This window comes from Chlorocebus sabaeus, chromosome 14 (assembly GCF_047675955.1).
Source record: "Chlorocebus sabaeus isolate Y175 chromosome 14, mChlSab1.0.hap1, whole genome shotgun sequence".
Taxonomy (NCBI): Eukaryota; Metazoa; Chordata; class Mammalia; order Primates; family Cercopithecidae; genus Chlorocebus; species Chlorocebus sabaeus.
The window spans coordinates 52342334-52358594 of record NC_132917.1 but is presented as its reverse complement, the minus strand read 5'-3'; positions in this window follow the sequence as shown (position 1 = coordinate 52358594).

The window sequence follows — 16261 nt, the reverse complement described above, 5'->3', positions numbered from 1 at the left end:
TTGATTAAAGATTTTAAGTAGATGATATTGCTCTCTGATTTTTCCCTCATTATACACTGCAATTACATAATATTGACTAGAGACAAATATTTATCTGACATTGGGTCAAATATCATGAACAAGTGAAAATGACTTGGTAATTCACTGTCTTGGTTAATTTCCTGTTGCATTGCTGGTTAAACAGTTGCTACCTTTTTAATGATGCAATAAATACAAATTGACCAGATGTGTTGTTTTACTTTACCCTCGCATTGCTGGATTATTAGATACATATTAAAAGCTGTAAAACTGTGCCTGAAAAAAAGGCTATGTCCAGCTATTTTGGTCAAAGTAATCTATTCATTCCTTCTTGTCTTTTGATATTCATTGTAATTTTTGTGGAAAGTTGGGGCATGATGTACTGGATAAAAGGAACTTCAGCAAACAGGGCTTTAGTGGTGTAGTGGTAAAAGGGAAAGTGTTCTCGAGACCTAACATTAGGTCTCAGTCTGTGCCTTTGGGCTGGGAAACTCCACAAAGTGCTTCTGAAATTTTCTCCTTCTTAAGTGGGACAGGATGATTAGAGTGGGCCAGAGTTGGGTATCCCTGTCTCGGCTCACAGTGGGTCAGACTCTGATAATACTCCAATAGGCTATGCTCTGGTAGAATAGTTTCTTTTGAGGGCAGGCCTTATTAAGAAGAGCAAAAAGTTCTGGAATGTTTAAACACAGCTACCTCTGCCCTTTTCCTGCCAGAAACAGGAGGATATTTTTCTCCCATCTTCGACTATTAGAACCTGGTAGACGTCATGAAGGTAAAGCTCACAAAAGTGTGGGTGTGCCCTGCCCACTAGGACTGGCACTCCCTGGGGTTTTACCTCCCAGACTTGTCCACACTGACCTTCTAGAAATTTGTCAGTTATAGGTTAGGTTTTTCTTTCCCAGTACTGGGTTCCCACAGAGGTTTCTGCTCAAGGCTTTCCACTCCGGTCATTTGTGATTCTTGTACTTGCCTTACTGTTTCTCCAATTTGGGGCACAGCAACTTTCCCTATGACCTCACTTCTCTCACAGATCTAAGAAGAGTTGTTTTTTTCAGTTGTTCGGTTCTTTCCTTGTTGCTTGGATGGAGTGATGACCTCTAAGCTCCTCACATGCTGCACTGGAAACCAGAAGTCTATAGTCATTATTTTTAAAAATTGAAAAAATACATATACATGTTAAAACAGTCAAATGAGACTATAAGGCTTGTAAAAACCAGCAGTTCTCTCTTCCTTCCTCCTGCCTCTGAACTCTCTAGATTTTCAATTCCCTGAGAAAACAATTTTTTGCTCTTTAAAATGTTTCTTCTTGACGTTAACTCCATTCTTCTGAATTATTCACTTAGAATGATATTTTTAGTTTTAAAATTTAGATTATACCTATTACATTTGTAATATTTAAGACACTATCTATTGGCTCCGGGAAAAGTACAGATTTAACTCTCAGAGCTTCAACACCACCATATTTTAAACTCCCACTCCCCACTTCTTAGGACTTAGTATAGTATAATCTAATTTGATTCAATGAATTATGTTTAGCCTGTTGTAATTTTGTGTATATATACATCTGAGCAGGGTATATACGGAGCTGTAATTGTATTTTATTATTTTGACAAATTTTTTCTCTTCCAGAGTTAGAAAGTTGGTTTATTTTTACTTATTTAATTATTTACTTTCTAAGTTTCTATTCAAATATTTGTTTTTCAAACTCTGACAGAATTGTGCACGTGATCTAAACATGAACAAACATGGCAATTTTACTATTTTATTTTAAACAATGTGTGTAGGCCCCTCTTTTCTACTGCAGCAAGGCAAGCTAATTTACCCTATTTCTGGCTAACACAACTGAAATCATCTTGGATATTCTCTTGATCCATGCCATCCTCTTTTATTTACAAGTGTTCTTGGGTCTATGTGTGCAGTTGTTGCTCATTCCTCTGAATCATGGTGATCTTTGAATGTTCATTCACATTTAAAATGAAGCATACAGAGATGACTAGAAGTTCTATTAATATGTGAGAGTTTGACTTTTGAATGTCAGACTTTATAGTAATAAGACTGAGCTGCTTTTTGGCTGACTACTAAATTTTAATCTCTATGTTTGTTTTCCCCTCTTTGGCCCACTTTCTCTGGCAGTCGGCATTCTGAGAGACAAGTAGTAGAAGATACATGGGAGTCTCACTATTTACCATTTCTACATTAATGTAAACACTGTTTCCAGTAAAGTGAATTCATTGCCTTTTTCACCTTTGTCTTTCCCATGTCTGATGTCTTGGCATTTCTTCTTCTAGTGAGTTGTTTACCTGACTTTATTTTTTCACCTCCCATTGATTTGAAATTATCCAAATAACTTGATTTTTTTTCTTTATTTTCCTTCTTTTCTTTCTCTTTATTTCTAAGTGTGTTTCTTTCTTTTTTTGGTCATCAAACAGTTAAAAATCCAAGACAAATTGAAGTCATTAGTTGGCTTGAAAATATCTCAGAATAAAAGTAATTTAGGCTGGTATGTTATTCACAAGTAACAGTATCAGTAAAAGATCTAAGAATTCTCCTTTGAAAAATAATGTAACCTCTATTAATGTAGCAATTCAATTTTAGCTTCCTAATTAACTTTAATTCTGAAAGTGGTGAAGTGCCTAAAGCTTCAAGGATTAAAAATGCTATAATTGTATATTTTTAAAAAAATACAGTAATTAACTTTTAATTTATTAATGCATTTTTATGACAGAGCCACTTTATTTAGCATCCAGAATATATTTAGAATCTTTTCAAACAAAAAACAATATTTTATTATAAATAAATGACATGTTGTATTTGAAGTTTTAGTTGATGCTCAGTTTATAACACTAAAATAATATTCTCACTGAATGATTTAAGAGGTTAACTTTATGTTTTAATTTACTTGGGATTTGAAATATTTGATTACTTCTTTTTTAAAGAATAACAACCACCTTTTATTATCATTATTTGGAGGCTTATAAAAGCCTGAATTTCAATGAAGATGCTATTGTTATTAAAAAGTGAACCACTCCTTTAGTAAAATTTCAGTGGTTCTCAGACTCAGTCTTGTCATTGGAAACTAAGACAGTATTTCTCAGGAGAAAGTGCCATTAAAGTAAAAGTTTCTGATGGCAGTTTTCTTTCCTTAGTAAAATTTCAGGAGAGAAACATTTTTTTTGGCACTCATAATCTCCTAGGATTGTGGGTTTCTGTCCACTCTTCCTTAGACCCCATTCCTTTATGTGCCCAGTAGGTCTTTAATTTCAAAATATCTGGTTTCCACACCCTGGTAACTATCAGCTGTTGCCAATTCCTCCTTGGAAGCATTCCTTGTTTAATCCCTTCTCTGTTCCTCTCTCCTTGCCTTATTTTCATTGCTCATCATGAGACTCCTCACCTTGCTTGCTGATTCTATTCTTGTCCTCTCCAAATCAATTCTACATTTGCTTGCTATGGAATCTTCTTAATAAAATCTTATTAAATTACTCTCTTAAGAAAAAAACCAATTTCTTATTTCATACCCAATACATTCCTAAGCATAAATTCCCCAGCACTACTTGAGATATCCTTCTTCCATTATAGCTATATTGATGTTCCCATGATCTTTCCAAACCTTACCCAAGTGTCAACTCCCAGATAATTTCTACTTCTTGCATAGGTTTTTGTTGTTGTTTATGGTTTCATCTATAATCATTGTTTTCTCTCTGAGCTATCAATAGAAAATTTTCAGGTAATATCTTGAAAATATACCCTTTATTTATTCCCTGTCTCCTTCCCTCCCTCCCTACCTTCCTTCATTCTCCCTTCTTTATATTTCTGCCTTCTGTCTCTCCATCCTTATTCCAGCTATACTCATACCACACAATATTAGAATTCTTATGTATTGGCAATATTATTATATCCCATTTTTTGTTGATAGTAATTTTCTGTCTTTGTCTTTTAGCGATTAAACTTCTTGAGTTTGGGCTGAACACATGGTGTATTAATTTGTTCTTGCATTGCTATAAAGGACTACCTGAGACTGGGTAATTTATAAAGAAAAGAGGTTTAATTGGCTCACAGCTCTGAATGGTGTGCTGCAAGCATGCCTGGGAAGGCCTCAGGAAACTCACAGTCAAGATGGAAAATAAAGGGGAAGTAGGCACATCTAACATGGCTAGAATAGGAGGAAGTGAGAGCACAGGGAGGTGCTACACACTTTAAAACAACCAGATCTTGTGAGAACTCACTATCACTAGAACAGCAAGGGGGAAGTCCACCCTCATGGTCCATTCACCTTGTACGAGGCCTTTTCTCCAACACTAGGTCTGATAATTTGAAATGAAATTTGGGCAAGGACACAAATCCAAACCGTATTGTTCTACCCCTGGCCCCTCCCAAAACTCATGCCCTTCTCATATTGTAGAATACAATAATCCTTTCTCAACAGTCCCCCAAGCGTTAACTCATTTCATTATTAACTCAAAAGTCCACAGTCCAAAGTCTCATGAGCGACAAGGCAAATGCCTTCCACCTGTGAGACTATAATATTAAAAAAAACAAATTAGTTACTTCCAAGATACAATGGAGGTACAGCCATTGGCTAAATACTCCTGTTCCAAAAAGGAGAAGTTGGCCAAAACAAAAGGGCTTCAGGCCCAGTGCAAGTTCAAAACCCAGCAGGGCAGTCATTAAATCTTCAAGCTCCAAAATAATCTCCTTTGACTCCATGTCTCACATCCAGGTAACACTGATGATGCAAGAGGTGGGCTCTGAAGGCATTGGGAAGCTCTGCCCCTCTGCATATTCCATGGTACAACCCTTGCAACTGCTTTCACAGGCTGCCATTGGGTGTCTGTGGCTCTTCTAAGGCCATGGTACAAGCTGTTGATGGATCTACCATTCTGGTGTTGGGAGGATGGTGGCCTTCTTCACATAGCTCCAGACAATTCCCTGGTAGGGACTTTGTGTAGGGGCTCCATCCCCACATTTTCCCTCCGCACTGTCCTAGTAGAGGTTCTCCATGAGACCTTCACCTCTGTAGCAGACTTCTGCCTGGACACCAGTCATTTCCACACATCCTATGAAATATAGGTGGAGCCTTCCAAGCCTCATCTCTTGCCTTCTGTGCACCTGCAGGATTAACACCATGTGGAAGCTGCCAAGGCTTTCCATTTGCACCCTCTGGGCCAGGATCTTGAGATGCGTCTGGGTCCTTTTTAACCATAGCTAGCGCTGGAGTGGCTGGGACACAGGAAACAGTGTCCCAAGGTTGTCTAGGGCAGAGGGGTCCTAGACCTAGCCCACAAAATTATTCTTCATTTCTAGGCGTCCAAGGCTGTGATGGGAAGGGCTGCAGTGAAAGTCTCTGAAAGGCCTTCATAGATTTTCCCCATTATGTTGGCTGTTAATGTTCATCTCCTTTCTGTTAATACTTAGGCAAATTGAATAAGCAGGCTTGAATAACTCCCCTGAAAATGGGTTTTTTCTTTACTACCACATGGTCAGGCTGCAAATTTTCTAACTGTTATGCTCTGCTTCCCTTTTAAATATAAGTTTCAGTCTCAGGCTATTTCTTTGCTCACTAATATAAGCATAGGCTGCTAGAAGCGGCCAGGCCTTATCATGAACACTTTGCTGCCTAGAAACTTTTTTCACCGGATACTCTAACTCATCACTCTCAAGTTAAAAGTTCTGCAGATCCCTAGGCCAGGGGCACAATGCCTCCAACCTCTTTGCTAACACATAATGAAAGTGACCTTTGCTCTAGTTCCCAATAAGATGGGAGGTCTCATCTCCATCTGAGACCTCTTTAGCCTGGACTTTATAGTCCATATCACCATCAGCATTTTGGTTACAACAATTTAACAAGTCTCTGGGAAATTCCAAACTTTCCTGCATCTTTCTGTCTTCTTCAGAGCTCACCACATTTTTCCAACCTCTACCTGTTACCCAGTTCCAAAGTTGCTTCCATGTTTTCAGGTATCTTTATAGCAATGCCCCATTCCCAGTACCAATTTTCTACATTGTTTGTTCTTACATTGCTATAAAGAACTCGCTGTGAGTGTGTAATTTATAAATAAAAGAGATATAATTTCCTCATGGTTGTGCAGACAGCACAGGAAGCGTGGCTGGGGAGGTCTCTGGAGACACAAACATAGCCAAAGGGGAAGGGGAAGCAGGCATGTCTTACATGGCTGGAACAGGAGGAAGAGAGAGGAGGGGGAGGTGATACATACTTTTAAACAACCCGGTCTCATGAGAACTCATTCACTCTCATGAGACTAGAAAGAAAGAGGTACACCCTCATGATTCAAGCAACTTCCACCATGCTCCTTCGTCAACATTGGGGGTTACAATTCATGAGAATTGGGCGGGCACAAAAATCCAAACTTTCATGTGGGCATGTGACTAAGTTCCAACCACTTTGATATGTGAAAAAGTAATATGTAAGATTTTAGTTCACATCTTTGCACTCCACTTTTTTTCTTCCCTCCTGTGGGCCAAAGTGTATAGACTTGATGCCTGTGATCCCAAAAATACCCATTTCAAAGAGAAGAAACTCATAGAAGTGGTGCAATTCAAATTGTAGCTTGAAGGATAATTTGTTTAAAATTTTTCTTGAGTATAATTTTCCTCTCTCTATATTCTTATGTTCACAGAGCATATCCATTTTAGTGTTTATAACAGTGTGTATTATTTTTCCAAGTTCTTGTTCACATAAAAATTCATAATGTAGTAACTTACATTGTTATGTTTATGGTAGAAATAGTATTTGTCAGAAATTAAAGCTTTAATTCAAAGTAGATTTTCATGATGGATTTTCAAGACATATTGATCAGTAGTAAAGATTTATCAGGATAAATACAATCATCAAATAAGCACTTGGTACATACTTGCCACAGTTAAAATATCATGTATTAAATTCTCAAAGCTACTTGTGATATTGTTACTGTGTTTTGTTTTTTTTTTTCAATTTTATATAAGAGGATAGTGGCCCAGAAAGAACAGTTAATTTTTCAAAGCTCATACAGTAAGAGGAAGCAATGAGATTTGAACCTGTCAACACTAGATTCAAAACCCAAACTCTTAACTACTTTAACTGCTTTACCTCCTCTGACACATAGAATACACAGAATACTTGTTTTTCTACTCTGTCTTTGAACTCTCTTCAGCTCTTCCTTATTCAAGAGTTTTTCAAAGTTTCATTATAGGCACTCTACTTCTTACTGTATTCTCTCTTTGTTTAAAAGTACAATTGTGCAAGTATGTTACAATCTATATAAAAATTAATTTTCAGCCAAGGTTCTTTCTTTGAGCCAATGTCTAGCTATCTCAGGAAAATCTCTTTTAGGATGTTTTCAATGAATATTATGACTAATATATTAGGAACACATTGTTCCTTCCATTTCAAACTGATTCTGTTCCTTGTCTTCTCTATCTCAAGTTATGTTATTGAAATTCATCAGCTATGCAAACCTCACCTGTTCTAGGGGGTAGCCCTGGCCCTTTGACCTAGCATGGCACCACCACATGGCTCTCAGAGAGGGTGACCCCACCCTGATGAACTGGGCAGCGCCACCTGGGCCACCAAAACTACAGAGGTACACATGCCCTTGGAGACCGACTCTGCCCCTGTGCCTCCAATGGGAGTGGCAGTTTTGATGATCTTTGAATTACCTGCAGTGTCATCATCTCCTTTTCTTAAAGAATAACATGTGTTTGCAGCCAAATAACTTTGTCATCCTGTCCTGTAGAATCTAAGAAGTCTGACAGCATCCCTAGATTTTTGTTTTATCTCCACCTTTTTTAGTTCAAATTGGCAATGTTTTTGCTAGGGTGGCTTATTTTATCCATGGGTAATACCCATATTTATCTCCTTATCAAATGGTTGTTTAGTTTCTGAGTTCTCTGCAATATAGATAGACTGAGAATTTTTCAAATCCTTAAGTTCTGACTCTTTTTTCTTAGCAATTCCTCCTTCAATTCATTGTTCTCTTATTGCATTTTACTACACACAGTAGCAACCAAGCTGTTCCTTTAACACTTTACTTAGTAATTTCCTTAGCTAAATATCGACTTTCATCACTTGCAAGTTTTACCTACCATAAAACATTAGAACATGGATAGAGAACAGCCAAGTTCTTTGTCACATTATAATAAAGATAACCTTCCTCCAGGTTCCAGTACCATGTTTCTTATATCTGTCTGAGACCTCACCAGATTCACTTTTAGTGTCTGTATTTCTAGAATGCCTTTTAAAGCTCTTGAGGTTCTTTCCATTACTCAGTTCCAAAGCTGCTTCCACACATTCAGATAGCTTTCACAGCAGCCCACAAAATGATTATTAATCAGAGTTCTCCAGAGAAACAGACTGTATTATAAGGGATTAGCTTATATTATTATAGAGACTCTGACATCCCACACAATGCAGGCAACAAGCTAGAGACCTAGGGGAATCGGTGGTATAGTTATAGTCAGAGTTATAAGGCCTGCAGATCATGAAAGCTGATGGTATAAGTTCTAGTTCAAGTCCAAAGGCCTGAGAACTGGGAAGGCTGGTGGTGTAAGATTCAGTCTGTGGGCAGGAGATGACTGATGTCTAGCTCAAGCAGACAGTCAGGCAGAGAGAGAATGAATTCTTCTTTTCTCTGCCTTTTTGTTCTATTCAGACCTTCAGTGGATGGGATGAATCTCCTCCACACTAGGCAGAGCAGTCTGCTTTGCTCAGTCTAACAATTCAAATACTCATCTAATCCAGAAACACTCTCACAGTCACACTCAGTTAGAAGCAGTGTTTAACATATATCTACCCCTCTGTCACCCAGTAAGTTTACACATAAAATTAAATGTCAGAGCATGGTAGATTCTTTGGTGTGTTCTTGTATGTGTGTCTGCAAAAGCATCTACAGAAACATTTAGGACAGCAAATAATTACTGCAACAAAAAAAACAGAAAAAAAAAAAAAAAAACCCCAAAATGAGGAAAAAGCTGAAATCTTGCTTTGAAACACGTAATTGTTTTAAATAGGGACATTTTGTTTAGTTTACACAATTACGAATGGAATTTAAAGGTTTAAGTCATTAAAATAATAATTAAAATGCTCACTATCTGCTCTGAGGGCCAGGTTGTGGCAATGGGTTATTAATTTGGCACAGGTAATAAATAGGTTGATAACAAGATAGTGACCCACGGTGATGGAGGTGGAACAAAAAGAAAAACAAGACTTTTCCTGAAGTTCATGATTTCAAGGCTTTACTAAATTAGTTTGTATTCCAGGAAAGTTTTGATGTTTTATTGGATTAAAGATTGCTTAAATGAAGCAACCCATAAACTGTGGCTTTAATGAAGTCATAATAGAAACACAGCCCATTTCTAAATGAATCTAGTACTCTGTGATAACTATTAAGTATTTCAAAAATCTGTATCTGTTACTAAATTCAAGACATGTAAAATAGTAAGAAAATTCTGTTTCTTGATGCCTTTCTTGAGCAAATGTGCCCCTACTTTTGTAAATAAACCATCAAGACGGAGGTTATGTGAAATGGGTTCTTGCTACAAAAGGTGGATAAAAAGGTAATAACATCTGCATGTGGACACCAATTCCTTTAAGTCCTTTTGGATCCCAGGAATAGAGAGGCTTCTACTCGTGAAAATAGATATTTAAAACTGCCCTAACGCCAGTTGGCTTATTATGCAGCTTAGAAATTTCAATGTACAGAGTAGACGTCTTCCTTTAATACTTTCAAAAAAGTAGAGATTGTGTCCTGGGAGAAGTATATCTATATGGCTATTCAATTTTTTTTGTAGTCTCCAAATATGTTGAAAATATATTCCCTATCCTTTCTTAAAATAATCATTTCTATCTACTCTAACATTTTGTGGTGAATTCCAATGAAGTTAGTGGCCTAAGAATGATATATCTTGAATATCAAAGAATGTCACACAGTTTATTTGAGCTGGAGAATCCCACAGTTTGGAATAAATATATCCTACTTTGTATCTTTTCATTAAGGGTCACCTGAGAATATTTATAAAACTGTATTTGTAAATAATGTCCATTGTTTCTAAATGTAATGTGATTTTCTAAGCCACTTGGTTATAATGCTGTGAACATTCCCTTGGAATAGATTATAGTCTCACAAGATTGGAATACAGGGAATGGTCAATTCTGTGTCTCAATTTTGTAAGAAATTTTACTGAGGATGCTATTTTCTTCTCTTTAACCAAGAGTGTTGTTGAGATGAGAAAGTTAGGAGACGCAGGAAAAGAGTCAAGCTAAAAATACTTAAATAATGAGATGAAGTCCAGAAGGAGACAAAATAATTGTAGATTTTTATTCATCCAGTAATAATATCTTTAAAGGCTGTCATAAAGGAAGTTAATTAAAAAGAATAATCTATCAATGCAGAAAGAGCACAAAAGGAATTTAGAAATGTTATTTTAAAAGAATAGTAGTGCAGTGTGAACTGGCAGGTGAAAATGTTATTTGTGTTGCCTAGTGGCGACTGCTGACCATACCTGGGGAATAACACTCATTTTTACTTCATGGCCTACTTGTATTAAGCATCCATGTTGGGACAAAGCCCAAGTTTTAATTTACTGATTATCATCAGAGAGATGAGACAAGTTAAAACAAAGTAGGACTGAATCAAAGACAAGAAATCACTATCACACTTTACAAGACTTTGACCCCTGGGTTCTAACTCCAACTTTGCTTAGAACGTGTCCTTAAGTAAGTAACTTCAGCTCTCTCTGTACTAATGCTTAATTTTAAAGTAAATTACTGGTTTCAGTGAAATCCTGAATAATTTCCAGCTTCAATTGTTCAACATTGAATGTGTCTTGGCACAGGTTTTTCTATAATGTTTTAACAGCAACTATGGTGATGACAGCTTCTAGAACATCCTTTCATTATTTCAAAAGAAAACCACTTTATCTCTGTCTCATTACATCAAAATTCCTTAGTGACAGTTTGGCATTTATATTTAGTTGGGATTTGTATGTACTCTGACTCAGATTATAGGTTAAATAATGTTAGGAATTAAAACAATCCCATCAATAAAAAATATTCCTTCATACCAATAGAAGAGAGAGCAAAAACACAACATATTACAGTGTACACATTAACAGATTTACATTATAAGGGAGTAGAACAGTGATTATGAATTTAGGACAAAATCTCACATATTTTATATAGCAAAGAAGAAGAAAGAGAACAGAATTCTCATATCCCCCAAGAAACCAAAAGGTGCACCTCCTGTCCCCTGTATCTCATGGGGAACTCCGAAGCTGCTTTAAAAGGTAAATTCTTTTTTTCTTTTCTTTTATTTATTTATTTATTTATTTTGAACAGAGTCTCACTCTGTCGCCAGGCTGGAGTGCAATGGTGCGATCTCAGCTCACTGTACCCTCCAACTCCCTGGTTCAAGCGATTCTCCTGCCTCAGCCTTCCCAGTAACGGGGATTACAGGCACGCACCACCACACCCAGCTAATTTTTGTATTTTTAGTAGTGACCGGGTTTCACCATATTGGCCAGAATGGTCTTGATCTCCTGATCTCATGATCTGCCCACCTTGGCCTCCCAAAGTGCTGGGATTACAGGCGTGAGCCACCATGCCCGGCCAGGGTGAATTCTTATATATATCTACACAGTATTTTGCCCATGACTTTAGAGGTATCCCAACACTATAAAAACCAAAGATTAGGCTTAATCCCTGAAAAATTTACTTCAAATATACTGTTTCTAAGGAAATCCTCTGGAAAAAGAATGAGATAAATTGCTCTATTAGCCCTTTATAACAGAGAAACATTTTTATTTTTACAGTAAATAATCTAATATGATTTAATTACTTGGGCCTCAACAACAACAAAAAAGAAGAACATAGGTTCCTGGCTTTTTTGTTTGTTGAGACTGAAACTTTTGGGGAAACTCTGTGTATAGTCACATAGAATATCATGCAAATAAAGTAATAATTTGACCCCAAACAGAAACTTAAATATCGGAATCAGTTATAGTTACTGCATAATGGTGCCACTGGTTACAATTGTCTTTGTTTTGCCCTCCTGATTTTATTTTAATTACATTTAATTACATTTGCTCAAGACCTCCCAGATATTGACATTATACACAAATTGAAAGAAATTGCACTTTCTCCAGTGTTTTAATTTAGGTTGTCTAATGGAAATAAAATGTAAGCTACATTTTGATTTTTAAATTTTTCTAGCAGCTACAATATAGAAGAAAAAAGAAACAGGTAAACTTAATTTTAATAATAGATTTTATGTAATCTAACATATCTAAAATATTGCCATATCAGCATGTAATCAATATAAAAATTGTTGAGCTATTTTACTTTTTATTACCCAAGTTTTTATAATCTGGTGTATGTTACATTGTCAGTATATCTCAGTTTGTAGCACTCATGTTTGAAATACTCAGTAGCCACTTGTGGCTAGAGGTTACTATATTGAATAATGCAGTTCCATCCAAATTGATTAAACAAAAAAAGAAGCATATGATAGCTGTTCTTTGCAATGGTGGTACACGTATGATTTTATTCGGTGATTTTTAAGTTATGTGCCTATGGGATTACTTTTTTGCAATTTCTGTTGTGGTTTGTGGGTAATAATTACAAATACTTCTTAGCCCCCTGTGTTCCAAATCAATTGAGAAAATGACACAAATTTTATATAATGTAGATCAAAATACCAGCTTCAACTGAAAAAGATAAAAAGCCACATTGAATGATGTGGTTTAAATCTGTGTCTAAACTATATTTCTTAATGCTGTTCCTTAGCTTTAATTTTGGGACTGCTGTCTGCATTGGGATGTGTAGAGAATAGTGTGTGCCTACCCAAGCATGTTTCCATTAGAGAAGAGGCTGGGTAAACTGAGTGCTGCAGGGAAGCAGAACCAGAGTATCTTCAACAATCAAATCACTTTTTCTCTCCTTTTGGAGGAAGAGATTTTGGAAAATAATTTTCTAGTATTATTTCACCTTGGAGAACAAAATGGACAAGGAAGTAGTAAAGTAGTCCAAAAATTTCAAAGGGAATTAGATTTTAATTATACTGAAGAATTTTAAGTAGCGTGTAGTAGAAGGAGATACACTAAAAAGCTTTTAATTAGAATTATGGGTGATTTTATTTGCAGAACTAAGCAGAGCATGCAGATTTATGTTAGAAAGAGGTATGGTAAAAAGCAGATAACTAAAATTATGGGTGAGTTTATTTGATGTTTTGCCATACCATGTCAATTAAAAGAAACAAACAAACAAGCATGCACATAACCTATCTTTCTTACCTGAGTTTCTGTGTTACTCATAGCACTCAGGAAATCCATCAGAATTTGACTCTGAAAATAAATGTCCATGGCTAGATATATGCAGCTGGTGTGACTTACACATTGTTGACTACAGCTCAGTGAAAAATGACTGACATTTAATGCCCAAGAGCAGAAAAGTGGCCAAATCTAAGCTTATTTGTTTTTTGTTTGTTTATGCTGAACAATCATTGATAAGTTGGGATGACTTAAAAATTCTCTGATTTTGCCTCCTTATATAGTTTTCTATGTTTTGAAAGCAGTCTTCCAAATATGTCTGACTTTCCTCCTACATCATAGTAAATAATTTTCAAATCCAATCACTAATAAACCTGAAGTGGAAGGAAATAACATGGATTTGTTTACTATTTACTCTTTTCTCTTAGTTTCTAAGCTTTTCTGTTTTTAAAATAATTAAAATAAAAATTTTTATTATGCCAAAAAAAAGTAGGACCTGATGTCACTGAAGTTCAAAGTTGTCTTTTTTGAAAGATCATGAACAATTCGAGGATTGGAAAACTATAGTTTCCAATATTTCACTATCTTTGGAACACACTATTAGAGCCCTGCAAACCTGAAGCAATGAGTTCTAAGAGAGGAAAGTGGTCCCAGAGACCGTGGAAGTATGCTTTGTGATGACAAAATTCTTGTAATGGTTGACTTTGTCAAAATCGTGTATTACTTATTTGATTATGCAGTACCCTTAATTTATACTTTTGTGCTGTCTCTACTGATTATTTCACACTTAATCAAAATCATTTGTTAGCATTTTCCCTGAAATCTAAATAAAAATACAGGTTGAGATATATGGCTAAGTCTGAAATAAAACTGAAAAAAATACATAGTGACGGTTGGCCAAGATGGCTGATTAGAAGCAACTGCAGTCCACAATCTGCCATCTTTACTATTTCATAGGCTTCACTAGTGATACCTCCAGGTATGGGAAGGACCAAGGCAACTAGAATCTGGAGCAGACCTCCAACAAACTGCAGCAGTGCTATAGAAAAGTGTCCTGACTGTTAAAAGAAAAACAACAAAAAAAAAGCAACAATAACAACACTGGCAAAAATGACCCCACAAAAACCTCACTCAAAGGTCAGCTACCACAGAGATTGAAAGTAGATAAGCCCACAAAGACGAGAAAAAATTCAATGCAAGATCACTAAAACTTAAAAAGGCAGGGTATCTCTTCTCCTCCAAGCAGCCACAACACCTCTCCAGCAAGGGTACAGAACTGTGCTGAGGCTGAGATGGCTGAACTGACAAAAGTGGGCTTCAGAAAGTTTGTAATAATAAACTTGCCTGAGCGAAAGGAGCATGTTCTAACCCAATACAAAGAAGCTAGCAATCATAATAAAACAATACAGGAACTGATAACCTGAAGAGCCAATTTAGAGAAGAGCATAACTGACTGGATGGAGCTGAAAAACACAACACAGGAACTTCATAATGCAATCACAAATATCAATTGCAGAATAGACCAAGCAGAGGAAAAAAATCTCACAGCTTGAAGACTATCTTTCTGAAATAAAACAGGCAGACAAGAATAAAAAGGAAGAAACAAAACCTCTGAAAAATAGGGGATAATGTAAAAAGACCACACCTACAACTGACTGGGGTAAATGAAAGAGATGGGGAGAACAAAACCAATTCAGGAAACATACCTCAGGATATCATCCAGGAGAACTTCCCCAGCCTAGAAAGAGAGGCCAACATTCAAATTCAGGAAATTCAGAGAACCCCAGTAAGATAGTCCATGAGAAGATCAACCACAAGGCACATACTCCTCAGATTCTCCAAGGTTGAAATGAAGAAAAAATGTTAAGGGCAGCCAAGAGAGAAACGCCAGGTCAATGACAAATGGAAGCCTATCAGGCTAACAGCAGACTTTTCAGCAGAAATTCTGCAAGCCAGAAGAGAGTGGGGGCTGATGTTCAACATCCTTAAAGAAAAGAATTTCCAACCCAGAATTTCATATCCAACCCAATTAAGTTTCATAAGTGAAGGAGAAATAAGATGCTTTTCAGACAAGCAAATGCTGAAGAAGTGTGTCACCACCAGACCTGCCTTACAAGAGTTACTGAAGGAAGCACTAAATATGGAAAGTAAAAACCGTTACCAGCCACTACAAAAACACATGGAAGCACACAGACCAGTGACACTATGAAGCAACCACGTAAACAAGTCTGCAAAATAACCAGCTAGCATCATGATGACAGAACTAAATTTACACATAACAATATTAACCTCAAATGTAAATGGGCTAAATGTCCCAATTAAAAGACACGGAATGGCAAGCTGGATAGAGTCAAGACCCATTGGTATGCTGTCTTCAAGAGACCCATCTCACATGCAAAGACACATATAGGCTCAAAATAAAGGGACAGAGGTAAATTTACCAAGCAAGTGGAAAGCAGAAAAAAGCAGGGTTTGCAATCTTAGTTTCTGACAAAACAGACTTTAAACCAACAAAGATTTAAAAAAAGGACAAAGAAGGGCATTACATAATGGTAAAGGATTCAATTCAGCAAGAAGAGCTAACTATTTTAAATATATATTCAAACAACACAGGAGCACCCAGATTCATAAAGCAAGATCTTAGAGACTTACAAAGATACTTTGACTCCTGTACAATAATAATGGGAGACTTTACCACCCCACTGACAATATTAGATCATTGAGACAGAAAATTAACAAAGATACTCAGTAGTTAAACTCAGCTCTGGATCAAGCAGACCTGGTAGACATTTAGAGAAATCTCCACCCAAAACAAAGGAATATACATTCTTCTCAGTGCCACATGGGACTGACACCAATATTGATTACATAATCAGAAGTAAAACACTAGTCAGCAAATGCAAAAGAGCTGAAATTATAACAGTCTCTCAGGCAGTAGAACAATCAAATTAGAACTCAAGATTAAGAAATTCACTTAAAA